General features: G+C 36.5%; 1 protein-coding gene across 3 annotated transcripts in view; it reads right to left on the bottom strand.

Annotated features, from left to right (window-relative positions):
• The window catches only part of LOC120771956 (diuretic hormone receptor), a 34,743-nt gene extending 26,306 nt beyond the window's left edge, over nucleotides 1-8,437 (bottom strand). For all 3 annotated transcript variants that reach the window (XR_005705014.1, XM_040100267.1, XM_040100268.1), the window contains exon 1: nucleotides 8,190-8,437. The gene's annotated coding sequence lies outside the window, so the exon portion shown is untranslated. The remainder of the gene's footprint in view (nucleotides 1-8,189) is intronic.
• Between the last annotated feature and the right edge of the window lie 7,273 nt (nucleotides 8,438-15,710).

Genomic DNA, 15,710 nt, shown 5'->3' with positions numbered 1-15,710 from the left:
ACGTACAGCGAATTTCGCTGAAAACTTTCTTTTCAAAGTCATTTAAAATCAAAAACCATAAAGAAACATAAGAGCGAAAGCAATAAATTAAAAATATTAGTTCTCTCTTATATTTATACTACAATAGTACGTGCTTAAAATTGATTTGGATTTAAACTGATGCAAGATGAATTTTATCAAGCTGAATTGTTTTTGCAGTAACCAGCCTTCGAGCAGTTGAGGAATGATTTTTGAAAATTCTTAATTTTCACGGAAGCTATTTGGTAAGTTGTGGATATGAAGATAGACTAGTTTTATCTCGAAGTAATTTTTTGATATAATACATAATAATACATCTCTAAAGAGCAATAATACTGTGTATAATTTTGTATCAGATTGGAGACCGAATATGAGTATAAGTCTAATGATAATACAGAAATGTGTATATTATCCTTTATCCTATTAGTGGGTTTCCCATAACTGAAACAAAACGTGAACTTTGAGTAGTCCAACCCCAGCGCCATCTAGCGATTGTACAAATATTTTCATCATACATTTTATAACCATAAATCATAATTGGTTTATATGCGCGTCCTTTATAAATAGGTCGATAAAATTATAATTTGTGCGAAATTATTTCTAAAAATGGTGTTATAATATATTGGATAGTCGGAAAAGTCTTTTCGTACTTCCAATCATATTTCTTATGTACCATTTTGGTCGACAATTTTTGCTATTTTTTCGGTAGAGACATTATTCCATCAGTGTAAATCGAAATTTCGAAATTTCCATAACGGAAGCGAGCGAACCATTGTTGCGCTACACGACCTGATACAGCATCGTCTTCGTAAACTTCACAAATTTCGTTGGTGGCTTGCGTGGCAAAATTTCAAAATATCGCGAATTTCTTCATTATTTTCACTTATTTTTGAACAGCTGTAACTTTTTCTCAATTTCCCGGATTTTAATTTTTTTTTGTTAAATGAAGCTTAAAATCTCACCTTTTCAGCAATGTGATTGGTAGTACTGGAGATATACTGCATTGACATATATTGACAAAATATGAAAAGACTTTTTCGACTACACAATATTTAGTGTATGGCAATCGGTTTATACCGTTCTTTTCAAAAAAAGGTACAGAACTCAGATACAAGATGCCCTTATCTGGTTTTGCAAACTCAACACGTAAAATACCTACAGAGAAATATTTCCTTTAAATAAAACGCTCATAATTTAATGACCCAATTTTCGTCCACTTTTTCTAGTAATTGGAGCCGTATGTCAGCAATAACGCGTCGAATATTCTCTTCGAAGACGTCAATCATATCAAGTTTATCAGCGTAGACTAGCGACTTTATGTAACCCCGTAAAAAATAGTCCCGAGGGCGTATAAATCACACGATCTTAGAGGCAACGCCACAAGCCCACGACGAGAGGTAATGCCCTAACCAAGCTTCTTAAAAAAGTTGATTGTCTTGTTGACTGTATGACATGTAGCGCTGTCTTGCGGTAACCAAATTTTGTCCACATCAACATCCTTCAATTCAGGCACGAAAAAGCCATTAATTACGATTCTATCCTCATTGCCTGTGACATTAAGACCGGCTCCATTTTTAAAGAAACATGTACCAATAACTCCCTCTGCGCGCGATGGTGAATACACTCAATCGGGTCTTCTTCGATACTCCACTCCACAGCGCTAATAGCGCCTTCGGTACGCACTCTACGGCATCTCTGAAGATGTATATTAACCACTAGGGTAACACACGAAAATTATACCCCCTGAAAATATTTCTAAGACCTCTGCAAATTTAGCTCTACTAAAAATTATGTAAGGTCGTCGAATTCTGCCTTCATTGCCGTAAATTATACAAGACGCGTATTAGGAGCGTTCCCAACAAATATGTTTACTCAAAGCATTTTTCCAGCCAAAAAAATAAAAATTTGGCTGTCTGCAATGGCGCCAGCATAAAATAACAGCCACATATGCATATTAACACACACAAGCACACATCATATACATACTTAGATGTGAATATATGTATGTGTATACAAACCTTTTCTTTATTATGAATATTTTGTATGTATGACGCGGCTTTTGGCCATACGAATTTTCTACAAAGTAGGTACTCGGTAAACGAGCACTATTAATTATTCACATAACGGTTGCGGCTTTAATTAACGCACTAATACACACACACACACACACACAATATAGATGGGTTTTTCGGTATCGAATTTCAATGCGAGGAGTCATTATGTAAGCAGATTTCATAAACAATTCGTTCATACAAAAACTATGGGACAACCGCTGAGCTTGTTCTTGACACCGAAAAACATTTATAAAGAAGCTTGAGTTTTTTCTGAACAAACTTTATACTTTGTTTAAGCTGTAACATACTTTGAATAAGTTAACTAAAAAAGCGAAAACGTAAAAGCACAAAAAAAGGAATTTTTGTTGAGAACTCCAAAAAAGTTCTTGAATAATCACTTTACATATACATACATACTTATGTGCTCTTATAAATCGATTTGAAAATTAAGTTGGCTTCAACAGAATATTAAATAATGCGCGTCGTGAGATAACGGTATTTTATTCCTTTAGAAAATAATACGAGCTGCAGAACTAAACGGAGAATGTACCGTCTTCTACAAGAGTGTGCAGAAGCTGGTGTAGCCGATGATAATGATACCATTGGCCTCAACAACCGCGCCGTTAATTTTCCTTTCTACAGACTGGATAAGCAATCAAAGCGTATGGGTCGGGTGCGGAGGCATGGACAATGCTATCATCTGACGGATCGGCCTTAGGAGTGTTCGAGAGTAAGGTTTTGCGGAAAATATATGGTCTTTTGCGCATTGGTATCAGCGAGTACCGCATTCGATGGAACGATAAGCTGAATGAGACAAACGACGACATTAACTTAGTTCAGGGAATCAAGAGACAGCGATTGCGCTGGCTAGATCGTGTTGTCCAGATGGTAGAGAACCCTCCAACTTTGAATTTTTCGATTCAGTGCCCGCCGGTGAAAGCAGGGGAGGAAAAATACTTCCACTGCGTTGGAAAGACCAGATGTAGAAAGACCTGGCAGCGCTTGGTATCTCAAATTGGCACAAAATAGCGAAAAGAAGAAACCACTGGCAGTGTCTACGTTAGTATAGAATTTAGAGAAAAATCTGAGATATGGAAAAAATTTAACATGTTTGTATGAAGGTCAAGAGTCAGATATCACAGGAGACCTTGATGTGTAAAACTCCATTCTATTTATTACCTAATGCTCTCTGAGAGAACTGTGGCCGAGGATTTAAGTTGAGCTTAGTGAAATATATTTCAGGGGATGAATTTAAGTCTCTGGGCTTCGAAAAAGAGTAATGAGAAGAGTTACTGGGAAGAAAAAAGAAAAGAACAGCGGAGTTGTTGAATAAAGCAAAACAAGAGTATTGGACGAAAATCGAGTATTAGAAATTTATTCCAGAATATAAGCTGTGTCACAGAATATGTTAATATCGGGATCAATTATTGTAAGGTAGCGTTTGCTTTTTTAGTTTTGGATGAAGTCTACACCTTCAACTTGCTGATTACAAAATACCAAAGTTACAACCTTTTCCCATAACATCACTAGAAGCAAGGTCAAACAGCATAAACATAAACAAGTGTGTGTCTCATATTACGCAACGGCTTTGACATTTAGCTAAACACCTCAAATATTTACTATGATATAACATACAAACAACAGTCAGTAAAATGTTTGGTTGAATCACTTTGCTTTTTAAAGATTCTTTTGCGCCTACCTTCGACTGCTGAAGTGATGACAGCAAAACCGTTGTCTATTTTTTGATCACATGTCAGTTCGATTCACAAACAATTTTCTTTTATTTATTGGCGCTTAGATAAGAGCTTATCCTTTTTAAGAAGTGAATAAAAGCATTTCGTTTAAAATTGCATATTCCAATGTCTATGTGAACAGGCATATTCATATCCACTTGAATCAAAACATTATCTGTCATGATTTGATATTTTTCAGGCGCTCGGCTCAGACATACTCGCCCCCCGCGCAGCTTATGCAGATTAGCACCAATTATTTATTCGCCTGCCTTGCTTACACCGGGTCATGGCGCACAGACACTGTCACTTGGATTTTATTTTTCTATTTTCACTTTGTTTACCGGCTGAGCCAGCTGTCTGAGAAGTTACTCCTTGTTCGCGTGTGTGTATGTGTGTGGGTGTGTCCTGTTCACAATCTATCTTTTACTATTTTTGGCACATTTTGTTGCATTTATTTTGATTATCTTGTGTTTGTTTCTTTTGTTGTTTCGTTATTCACTTTTTTACTGTTCATGTCTGGCAGCGGGCGATGAGCCTCCGCTGCTTCTGCGGTGGCGCTGCCAGCCAAAATGGGCCGTACATTTTTAACACGAAAGAAAACGGAATTTCATTTGCTTGGCTATGGGCAATTTATATGAACAACACGGCAATTTATTGCCTTTCGTGAGCTTATTGGCTAACCGGCTATAAATGGATATTCGCGCACACTTTCGCAACTTGGGAGTAATTATGGTAATCACTTTTTCTCCAACTTTTCTCTTCGTTGTTTCTGTTATTTGTGGAATTGGTTACTTAATTTACTTTCTTCTTGCTTTATTTTGGCTAATTTCTTTTTTTTGCCTTTCCACACCGGACTGGGGGGGAATAAGCTATGAATTATTACTCCAAATTCTATAAAAAGAAACAAATGATGACAAGGAGAAATGAGTATAATTCACAGCTTAAATTGCGCGGAACCTTAGTTGTTTTAATATAAATTAATTTAATTTTTTTTATTTTAGGTATTGCTCTTTATCCTTTTTATTTTCTCGATATTTTCAGCACTTGAATTTGGTTTGGCTTAATTATTTTTTACTAAATTTGGCATATTCATGTTTGCCATTTCCACTATTTGAACTTTAGTTTTTTTTATTTTATTCAAAATTCATAAATAATTAATTAATACCTAATTTTTATCGGTAATTAAACTTTTGAGTTATTAAATTTGATTATTTTAGTGCAATTTCCCACAATAAATTGACTTTTTAGATTTTATCATGAATAATTTATTATTTTAAATTTTATTTGCTTTTGAGCTTTCTTGTCATATACGAAATTGCAACAATAATAACAAAACACTATATTTAACCATTCACCACAATTTCAGTCAGTCCAACTGCCACAATCACCTTCTTAGCTTCCACCGCTGCAATTACGCTCTTCATTCGAGCGAAGCATTCCCTAGTGCCTACGCACACACACACACTGTCCCTATTTATGAGTATATATGTGTATATAAGTGTCCGTCTTCAGTACTAAGCAGCTATGGTTTAGCTTGAGCGGCCTAGCTTTCGTATGTAATTACTCAGAAACAATTTTATGGCTTTTGAGTTGGCCCAAAGGCAAGCAATTTTATTTGTGAATTCCCTTGGCTTGTGTCGTTCTTAGTAGTGCTGCCTTATGTATGTATTTGTATGTAAGTGTGCGTTTGTGCGCGACTATTTCTCATACAAAATTTCGGCTTCACCTAATTCTTGGGTATCAAAACCCAAGTCAAAGTCAAAGTTAATAAATGTGGCTACAGGAAATTATACCGTTACGCTTTAGTGCGCTTGTAAAGATTTCAATTTGTGACCACAATTGGTTGTCTTCCGTCGCCTGCACTTCGGTTTGCTTGATTTGCTGTTTGGCTGCCTGCTCGGCTGGTCATTTCGCTGGGGAATGGCGTTGTACATGGCGTATACGTGACGGCAATTATGCTGATACGTGGGCGCCAACTGTCGGGGAATTTGATATATTCGACGGGTAATGAGAATATATTTGGGATTTGTGCACAACGCGTAATTGGCTAGCTGTCTAGTGTTGGTGTTTATGCAGGTATTGCTACAACAAAAACACACACCTTCACGGCGAGTTATTATTATTTTATTTAGCCATCTACGCTCTCGTCTCGTGAGTTTGCACGAGCTGGCCGGTGTTGCTGGCATAATTACATGTTGATTAAATATTACAGCCAAAGCGCGTGCACATGAACTTATAAGATATTGGAAGAGTAAATAAATATTATTGGATTCATGGCTTCACCTATGAGCTAACATTTGTTACTAAATTATATTCTTCGGGACGGACTGGAAATATTACATTCGAACCAACGAATGCAAGAAATTTATCCAATTTATGGATAAGAGGCAACGTAAATAGGTTTTAGTATTAAATACATTTCGAACGAAAAATTTTTTTCAAATATATACTATACTATAATACCCTTCACAGGTTGAAGTTTTTCTACAAGAACTCGATTTCAATCGTTTAGCTTGTATGGCAGCTATAAGCTAGAGTGGTCCGATCTGACCCATTTTTTCGAAAATTGTATTGTTTCTTTGAACAATAATAAAAGCTTAATATCGTGAAGATATTTTGTCAACAAAAAGTTGTCCTCACATATGTAGCAGACCGATCTGAACAATTTATCTCAAAAAGTGAGGGACTTCATCGATGGTTTGGTTTGGCAAAAGCATGGTAGAGATGATTAAACAGTTATACGCTTCTAATTTTATGCTGATATCTTCCTCACCATCCGTAAGGGTATAGAGTTTACGGGGCTAAGTAAAGGACAAAATTGTTGTTGTTTTAACAACTATTGGGATTCGTTATTTTGATATACTATCATACGATGATAATACACATTGATATAATACGGTGTCAAATGAAGGGAGAAACTACAGCGAAATATGGGGAAAGGGGATCCTGAAACGTCATTCATATTTGGTACAAAGCCACAAGAGGACAACGAAAACATATACCGTTGATTTCATCAAGTTATTTTACATGTGGTTCGATATGTTCCGCATAAGTGAGTCGAGTGGAAGAAAACTCTCTTACTCGGCATATGAGACTCGTTATATATATAAATTTTTTGCAATTTTCGATAAAGTTTTCACTTTCATGAAAATATAGACCTGTTATTCTGATTTTTTTAGATACTTATGTACTCCATATCTGTCTGTGACTCAATGAAGGTGTACAAGCTACATATATCCGTGCTAGACATATATTAAAATGCGAAAACGAAAAGTTTTTTTGGGTGTTAACAAATAATCTGCAGGGATGTCCAGATATTCGAAAATCAAGAAGTTTTCATCCTTCTTTTGACATATGTTAGAGACACAAGAGGTTTATAGGCGATATTCGATGTTCAGATATTCGAAAATCAAGAAGTTTTCATCCTGCTTTTGACATATGTTAGAGACACAAGAGGTTTATAGGCGATTTAAAATGTTTAAAAACTCCAGATTTGCTATTCCTGATAAGTTATATCTAATGTGGAAACAAATTCTACGCTTCAAACAAAATATGTTAGCAACATTTATATACACTTGCACATATGTATATGCAATATTCAAGTATTTCGTGATAACAGTACCATTAACAATAACTGAGGCTGCAGCGATGGGTGGCCTCCAAAAACAGTTGTTGCATTCCGATTGCTCCTTTTATGTTTTAATTTGATAGCCGATTTCTAATTTGCATCATTTATCACTCATCATTCAGACACACAACTATTTGGCCATTTTTATGAGCGCAAAATTCCATTCGAATTGCGGCATAAAACGAATTTAATTTGATATTCTTGATTGGTTTTGTATTTCATTTATGGTGTTGGCGTATGGCTACAAAATACTTGAGTGCTTGTAGGAGTACCGCTATTTGGCAGTATTGCAATGCGTGAAATTTTATGACACTTTTTATTTGCATTCGTCTCTTGCTACCATCAATTTGCATTTTTTATGGCGCTAAAATTTATTTAGATTCAATTTGCACAAATTCTGAAATTAAATTCTTAAATTGTTAACAGTCGCGCGTTTGTTTGCGAATCAATTTTGAATTCACTTATTCGAATTTTAAAGAGAAGCGATAAATACGTCGCAAATAATTTTCAGTAAATATTTGGGGAAATTTCATTTTTCATATTTATTATCAGGCAATAGTGAAGTAATCACAATTTTTATAACACAAATTTCATTAAAGTTGCTTAGTGGACGCCCAAATAGGTGTCCGTTTGGATTCCCAAGCACACTTTTCATTTTTTTATCGGAAATTTATGCGCTAAATGTCAAGAGCATGCTTCGCAAAGCAAATAAACGCACATATTTTTGTATATATATTATTTAAATATGTAGCTCACCTATTTATTCTATTTCAATACATAATTGCTGTCACCCACATATTTTTGCGCTAATCACATTGAACTGCAGATAATATGATAATTTTTGATTAATAATCCACAAGCGCTTACTGTCTCAATGCAGTTTGTTAGCAATGTAAATAAAACCGATTGATTAACAGTTTTGATTTTCAATTATTTTGCTTGTTTAATTTGCCGGCTTAAAACAAAGCAAGTTCCCGCCAACTGAGCGCCGCGCCAACCGAGCACTTTTGAATGCCAGCATTAACTGAAACTTCATTATAACTGTATTATGCGAGTTACCGCAAATGTCCAAATAGCACTGTCGCGTACAGTTAAATTGTCTGTTAGCATTACAGCGTAATTGCAGCATGGCTGTTACCAAAAATGTTCGGCTTATGCAGGTAATGTTAATAAACTTTAACTTTTTAACATTCTCTGGGACATGATAATAAATGTACTGTAATCTTTAAAGCGCCAGCATATGGTTAGTTATTAATATATGAAATATGATTCACAAAATTCATCAAAAATGTTATCTTCACGATTCTTTGCTTTTATGCTTCAACAACAGCAACTGTTAAAGTGTACATAAACATGATTGAACATGATAAACAAAATATTGGAAGTATAATCTAGGTTATCCAGGCAGACAGTAATTAAGAAAAACTCAAATTTCAGATTCAATTAATTAATGTAACGCTTGCTCTATGTTAATAATAAATAATAATATGTAATAATATAATAACAAGTCCGTTCTTTTCGAATGTAACTTTATTAATTAAATACAATTTCCAATCCTTACAGCTAGGAAGTTAACATAATGTACGTGAGCTTAAAACTAATGAGGGCAAATGTTTATTGTTGTTGTTATTATTTAAGAGAAAGAGAGAATTTAGTTTAAGGAAAGATCAATTAGCAAGTATGGAAATTATGAAATGAGAAAAAGAGATATGAGAGGATAAGTAAGACAGGTAAAGAAAGAATGAAGAAGGAAGTGTATGTTGTTGGTAGTGGGAGTATTGGTATATGACTATATAATAAAAATATTCAGCGAAGATTAAAAATATGTTAACATATTTTATGCATTACAGTCTGTTATAATTTAACTAACATGTGCACGACATTGAAATAAACATCGCATGTTGCTCAAGGCTTTCAATATTTATCTTAAGCGAGCATGCATTCGAACAACAGATGAGAGGTAGATAACAGTTTACAGCAGAACAGTTGCTAACAGAGAGCACAGCAGTCATGTGTAGTTATTTAACATACTTTCAGGTGTAGAACAGTAGCATCCACAATTTTTCGGAGTGAACTCATTGAATGCTGCGCGAATGAGAGATGAACTAGAGGACATAAACATAACATTGTTTTATGAGAGAACATAAACGTACCTGTTTAATGTTCTCTGAATAAATGTTATGAGCGCGTGATATCAACAGGTGCTGCGAGCAGTTAGCTTAGTGAGCGCGTGCAGGACTATGTTGTTGCAGCAGAAATAAGTTGCAAATGTATGCATATACATATATGGTATTTACTGTTATAAAATTCAAACACTTGATTATGTACATATGAAAAGTCAGCTTGTGAATGTCATGTCATTTTCGTACACTAAGTTCCGAACGAATATGTGATTATTATGTATGTGTTTGTGAGCGCTCATATTCTTTTGTTAGTCCATGGTCTGTTGCTGACAATACCAAAACACTTATTAACTCTGACAATTTTATTGCTACATTTACAAAAACCCAACAACCCCAGAAGCATGCAATTTCGAGCTTTGAGAACTTAAAATGCTTTAAGTGGAATTTCGCATTTGAAAGCTCTTATGACATAATCACACTTGCATTGTTATATAACTTACTTTTTGTGTCTTCAGTTTATTTCGAATTCATAAGTGAAGTAAACAAGCAGGCCTTATGTCCTTACTTCCGTGCATGTATGTGTGGATGTGTGTGTTCGTAGTTCAATGAAGAGAGGAAGCAAGGGAAATAAGTTTTCATGGGTTCACAAATATTTGAAGGATTAGCTAAGCGCACAAAGCGGAACACTCCTTGGGATTTCAAAGGGAAATGGAAAACAGAAACTATTAGCGTGTGCAGTGAGCTACAATGGACAGCCGATCGATTACAGGACATTTAAAATCGTGTTTACATGAAGAAAAGAAGGTAAGGACACACACACACACACATGCGCACACAACCAATAGAGTTGGTACTTCGAGCTTTGGGGCAGAACAAATACCAACCCTTGTCCGTCCGGCTATTCAAATTCCAGCTCAATTTAAGTGCAAATATTTGAGGATGACCCGACCCACATCAGCCGGTGAAATGGAGAGAAAACAGGGGCTCATCGGGGCGCATATTTGCTGTGATTATTTTAATTTTTCTGCCGGCGTTCGACATTTCCTTGATGGTTGGGCGTGTGCGCGTTCTTTACCATTGTTTGCATAACAAATTATTTGGCTTAACTTCTGCTGTTGCTGCTGGCGGCCGCTAAGCTACAAAAACTGCTGCTCAACGCCCTTAAAGGGGGGGGGGGAGAAACATATACAAGCTGCGGCAGTCGGGAATGAAGCGCCGCTGTCTCACTAAATGCGCTTGCACTAAGGCGATAAAGTAGCAGAAATGTCTTGCGCAACAACAACAATCCTGGGCGGCAAACAAACTTGCATTTGATTGAGAGTTTAAGTGCTGCTGCTGTTGCTTTTTACCATTTCTACGCAACGCTGGCACATGCCGCTCATGAATTGTTCTTGTTGCTGTAAGGAAGGATATATGTGCGCAAATGTTGTTTTATGCTCATTCAGTGTTATTGACAGAAGGGTAATGCACGTGCATTACTCACACCTTGCTGCCGCCACGCCGCCCCTCCTCATATCCCGCAGCAGGTGCTTAAGTGCTCTCATCAGCACTGGCAATTGTTAGGTGTCACCGGCAAAGTCACTTGTTTACCTAGGCGAAGTGTTAGCATCATTACACATGCAGAATGGTTGCTCAACGGCTACAAGCTCAACACACAGGCACAGGCACGCACTCAGACACCCACACATGCGCACAAGTGGATATAAATATGCATATGTATATTCCGAGTATTTCTTTTGATTGCTATTTACACAAGCTCTGCCACCAGCCACCACCCACTTGTGTCTACTTTAGAGCGATGGAAGAGTCGAGCAATGAGGAGGAGCATTACTGTTATTACTGTTGCACAAGGGTAACGGTAACAGCTCACGGCGTGGATATAAAGGTGCAGCCAGCATTAACTGCGGAGGGGCGGGAAAATATGCCAAAAGAGCACGTATGGATGTATGTTGATGCTTCAAACTGTGCTAGCATTCGATCCAATTTAGTTGGCGTTTTCCGCTCTTTGACATTTTTTAGAAACATTCAACTCTTGACTATTTAGTAGGTAACTTTTTGCAAAATTGTATCCGGTGTGAAACATTTGTATGTCATAATTTTCTTTTTATTTGGAAATAATGTGTTAGGTTGGAGGATGGAGTCATGTGTAGAAGTTCACGCATGTGAGGAAAGTTCTCTGATCGGCATTCACTCGGGAGCGACCAGAAACGATTCTTTTGCATATGGCTCAAGTAGCTCACGACTTCCGGTCCTAGACCAATAATCCTCTGGGTAGCCAAAGAACAATCGTTTGAAGGCGAGCTAGAGTGAGAAGGCGAAACATTCCCTACTCAAGTTTGTGCGCTGGGTTTGGGACCCGCCACGTAAAAAACGTCCCCAATGAAAACGAACAAAAAGCCTCGGAAGAGAAACCCGCCTTTTGATGACACCTACGAGAGATGCACTCGCCACGATGTCAAAATCCTGCTTGGCGACTTTAACGCCAGGGTGGATAAGAAAGGTATCTTTGGCGCAATAGTCGGTAAATTCAGCCTCCACGAGGAAACATCCCCAAATGGGTTGAAGCTGATCGACTTCGACGAGACCCGAAATATGGTTATCTGTTGAACTAGATTCCATCAAGCCATCTCGCTGTCTCCGGATCGAAAAGCCACCAACCGGATTGATCATGTCCGAGGTCCTAACATCGACTTGATAGCACACGTCAACAACTCGGTATAAGGGAACTGTGAGACGGCATTTCGAGCTCGAGGTTGTTTTTTGAATAAAAGTCTCAATTTCGGTGTTAGTACCACGTAACCCCTTTTTAATCACTTGCTGTTTATCCAATATTGTGACGTTTATCTTAAATTATTTGTAAATAAATCGATTAAAGTTTTGACATTAAAACTGCAAAAACATGTACGATTATACAATTTTTATAATTTTTTTCAATTTTTTTTTTTTTTTTGTATTTACTTTTATCAGATTTTTACTATACTTTGTTAGATTATTATTCAAAAATATAATAAAAAATTTAATTTTACACACTACAAAAACAACTTTTCATACTAACGCCATTGGCATCTAATAAAGGTTAGCGGGACAATCATGCACAAACAATTCCAAAAAACGCGAAATTAACGAAATTCCATTCACACCCTAACACGCTTAAATTACGAAAATTCAACAAAAAAACAGGTGCAATAATGTCACAGCCAGAAAGCACAGATTGCAAACATACATAGTACATACTAATACAAACAATTTGCATGTGAAATTCAACGGTTTTTTCGTTTCTATTGTTGTTGTTGTATTTTTTTTGTGACAACCCCACGCATCAAAGAAAAATAAAGTAAATTAAATTAAAGTCAAGTGTCTGTTGCAATTTCATATTTGCACAGTATATACCTTCGTATGTGTGTATGTATGTATATGTAAGTGTGTGTGCGCACATATTGAACATAAAGTCGGGAGAAACAGCAGACACTTGCGCATGCAAATGTGTACTTGTCCCGCAGAAATGATTAAAATGTCAACATTTAAAAACGCTCGCGGGATTTTAAATGGAGAGATACCCAAACAACCTGAAGGATCTGCAGGATATGCATGCGGGCAGGCAAAAATGTTTATGCAAATAAATGCTCAGTCACCAGACAAAGCAGAGATTGACTGAACAATCACTTGGCGCTGCATTTTGCTGCTGGAAACAGTTAGTGCCAAAAACATTACGAAACTTCCAACAGTCAACTAAATTTAATAATAAAGAGGTATGAGAGCAGGAAATCATTTGAATTGGTCAAATATGTTAGTATATCCCTTCACACCTAAATGAAATTGGCACTGCCTTACTTGAAAGCAATGGCACTCACTGTATGGCACATAAGGCAATTACAGAATCTCACACGCTTTAATATCGCATATAAAAACTTCCCATTTCCCTTATGTGTGTGTGTGTGTCAGTATAACACAGCTTTCTGAACCCATTTACCTGCCTGCTCGCCTATCAAAAATATGATCTACGGTGCGTATGAGTAATGTTTCAATCGAATGTACGCAAATTACACATAAAAGCACACACTTATTCGACTTCAAAGTAGTACCAAGTATATTGAAGTATGTATGTATGCATTTCAAAGTAAGTAGCTTTGTATAATATGGGAAGCCTTTTGAATCTGCTTTCTCTCGTCATTCGTATGACAATCACTCAATGTAATTTTCCTTATAAAATACAAATAAAAGCAGTTTAATTCTGAGAAGTAAAGTGCGATAATCCTATCTGTCTCCGCCAGACGGTGTCTGTATGAAACGTCAGTAATTTTTCGAGTGTAAATCTAGACAATTTGTTGTTCGCGAGAGTTGGCAGGCACATCCGAGTTTGTTAGGTATTCGCTGACCTTTAGTTTTGGCAACTGGTTTTAGCGCGACTTTCCTACGACATTCCACTTTTCTTTGCTCTGTTAAACCTTACTTTAATCTACTTCACTCCACTTCATTTTAGACTGCTTTATTCTACTGCAACTCAGTTTAATTTTGTAAGCAGTGGCGTACGTAAAGAAGACTGCATTGTATTGATAATTGTTAAAAAAGAGATCCATCCATTCCCTTCACCAATTTCTTGATACTTTAATATAGTTTAATGAAGTATTCCTTTACACCGCTAGCACGTCAGTTATAAAGTCGCATTGCTGAGTATGCACAGAACTTTAGTTTGCTGGTAAAAACTGAAATTCTGCCACGCCAAGTATGACGAGTTATAAATGATTGCATTGCCATAGCTAAATTGTCGTGTTCTCTCTAATATTGAGTAATCGAAAAAGTCTTTTCGTATTTTTAACCAAACTTCAATTTATTTTTTTATATTTATAATGAACTTTAATGAGCCTTTGGTCGCCTATTTTTTGCCATTTTTATTCAAAAGACATTATTCCATCAGTGTAAAACTTTTCTGGTTTCTCGGCGAAAAGGTAATTTTCACAGGCTCCTCTTGAAGCCAACTTTATTCCATTAAGGGAGTTCTGCATTGACCGAAACAAATGGTAGTCCGATGGTGCATGGTCAAGGCTATATGGTGGATGCAGTTTCCCAATTTTTGCCGAGTCATCAAAGATGTGTGTGGTCTAGCGTCGTCCTGATGGAAGACGAAGCCCTTTCCGTTGATCAGTTTTGGCCGTTTGTTTCGATTGCTTGCTTCAATCTCATCAGTTCTTGATATGTAGAATCAATCGTTCGACCAGGCCGAAGCAGCTCATAGTGGATGATTCCTTTCCAATCCCACCAAACTCTCAGCATAACCTTTCGAGGTGTCAATCTTGGCTTTGCGACCATTTCTTGAGCTTCACCACGCTTGGACCACGCTTTTTTGTCGCACATTATTGTCGTATTTGATCCACTTTTCGTCTCCTGTTACCATTCGCTTCAGAAATGGTTCGATTTCATTTCGTTTCCGGAAAGAATCGCAGATGTTAATTCTGTCCATTAAATTTTTCACAGACAGTTTATGTGGTACCCAAACATCGAGCTTCTTTTTGTAGCCAGCATTTTTTAAATATATCAAAAACAGTTGATGATGAATGTTAAGTTCCTTAGAGGTGTCATGGCTGCTTATATGATGGTCCTGGTCAATCTTTTCCATAATCGATCGATTTTTTCAACGATAGGTCGACCAGAGCGAGGTGCATGTTTCACATCGAAATTTCCAGAACGGAAGCGAGCGAACCATTGTTGTGCTACACGAACTGATGCAACATCGTCTCGACAAACTTCATAAATTTCAAATTTCTTCCCTTTTGTATACAAAAATTTCAAAATATAACGAATTTCTTCATTATTTTCACTAATTTTTGAACAGCTGTATCATTTTTTCAACTTTCCGGAATTTTGGGTTACATTTCTTTTGTTAAATGAAGCTTAAAATCTCACATTTTCAGCATTATATAGCACGATACAATGTGATTGGTAGTACTGGAGATATACGACTGCAATAACATTTATTGACAAAATACGAAAAGACTTTTCGACTACCAATATTTATATCAGAAATCAAATTTTCATTTATTTGTGACATAAGCTTTGGCACATACGACATACCTCCTTTCTCAGTACCCACTTCTCCTCTTCCTCTATTAGTCATTTAATATAATTAAAATGACTCAATGTTTCCCTTTCTTATTCT

The sequence above is a fragment of the Bactrocera tryoni genome, chromosome 3, assembly GCF_016617805.1.
Source record: "Bactrocera tryoni isolate S06 chromosome 3, CSIRO_BtryS06_freeze2, whole genome shotgun sequence".
In the NCBI taxonomy this organism is placed as follows: Eukaryota; Metazoa; Arthropoda; class Insecta; order Diptera; family Tephritidae; genus Bactrocera; species Bactrocera tryoni.
The sequence above is the reverse complement of the archived record's forward strand: the minus strand, read 5'-3'. Positions and strand labels throughout refer to the sequence as shown.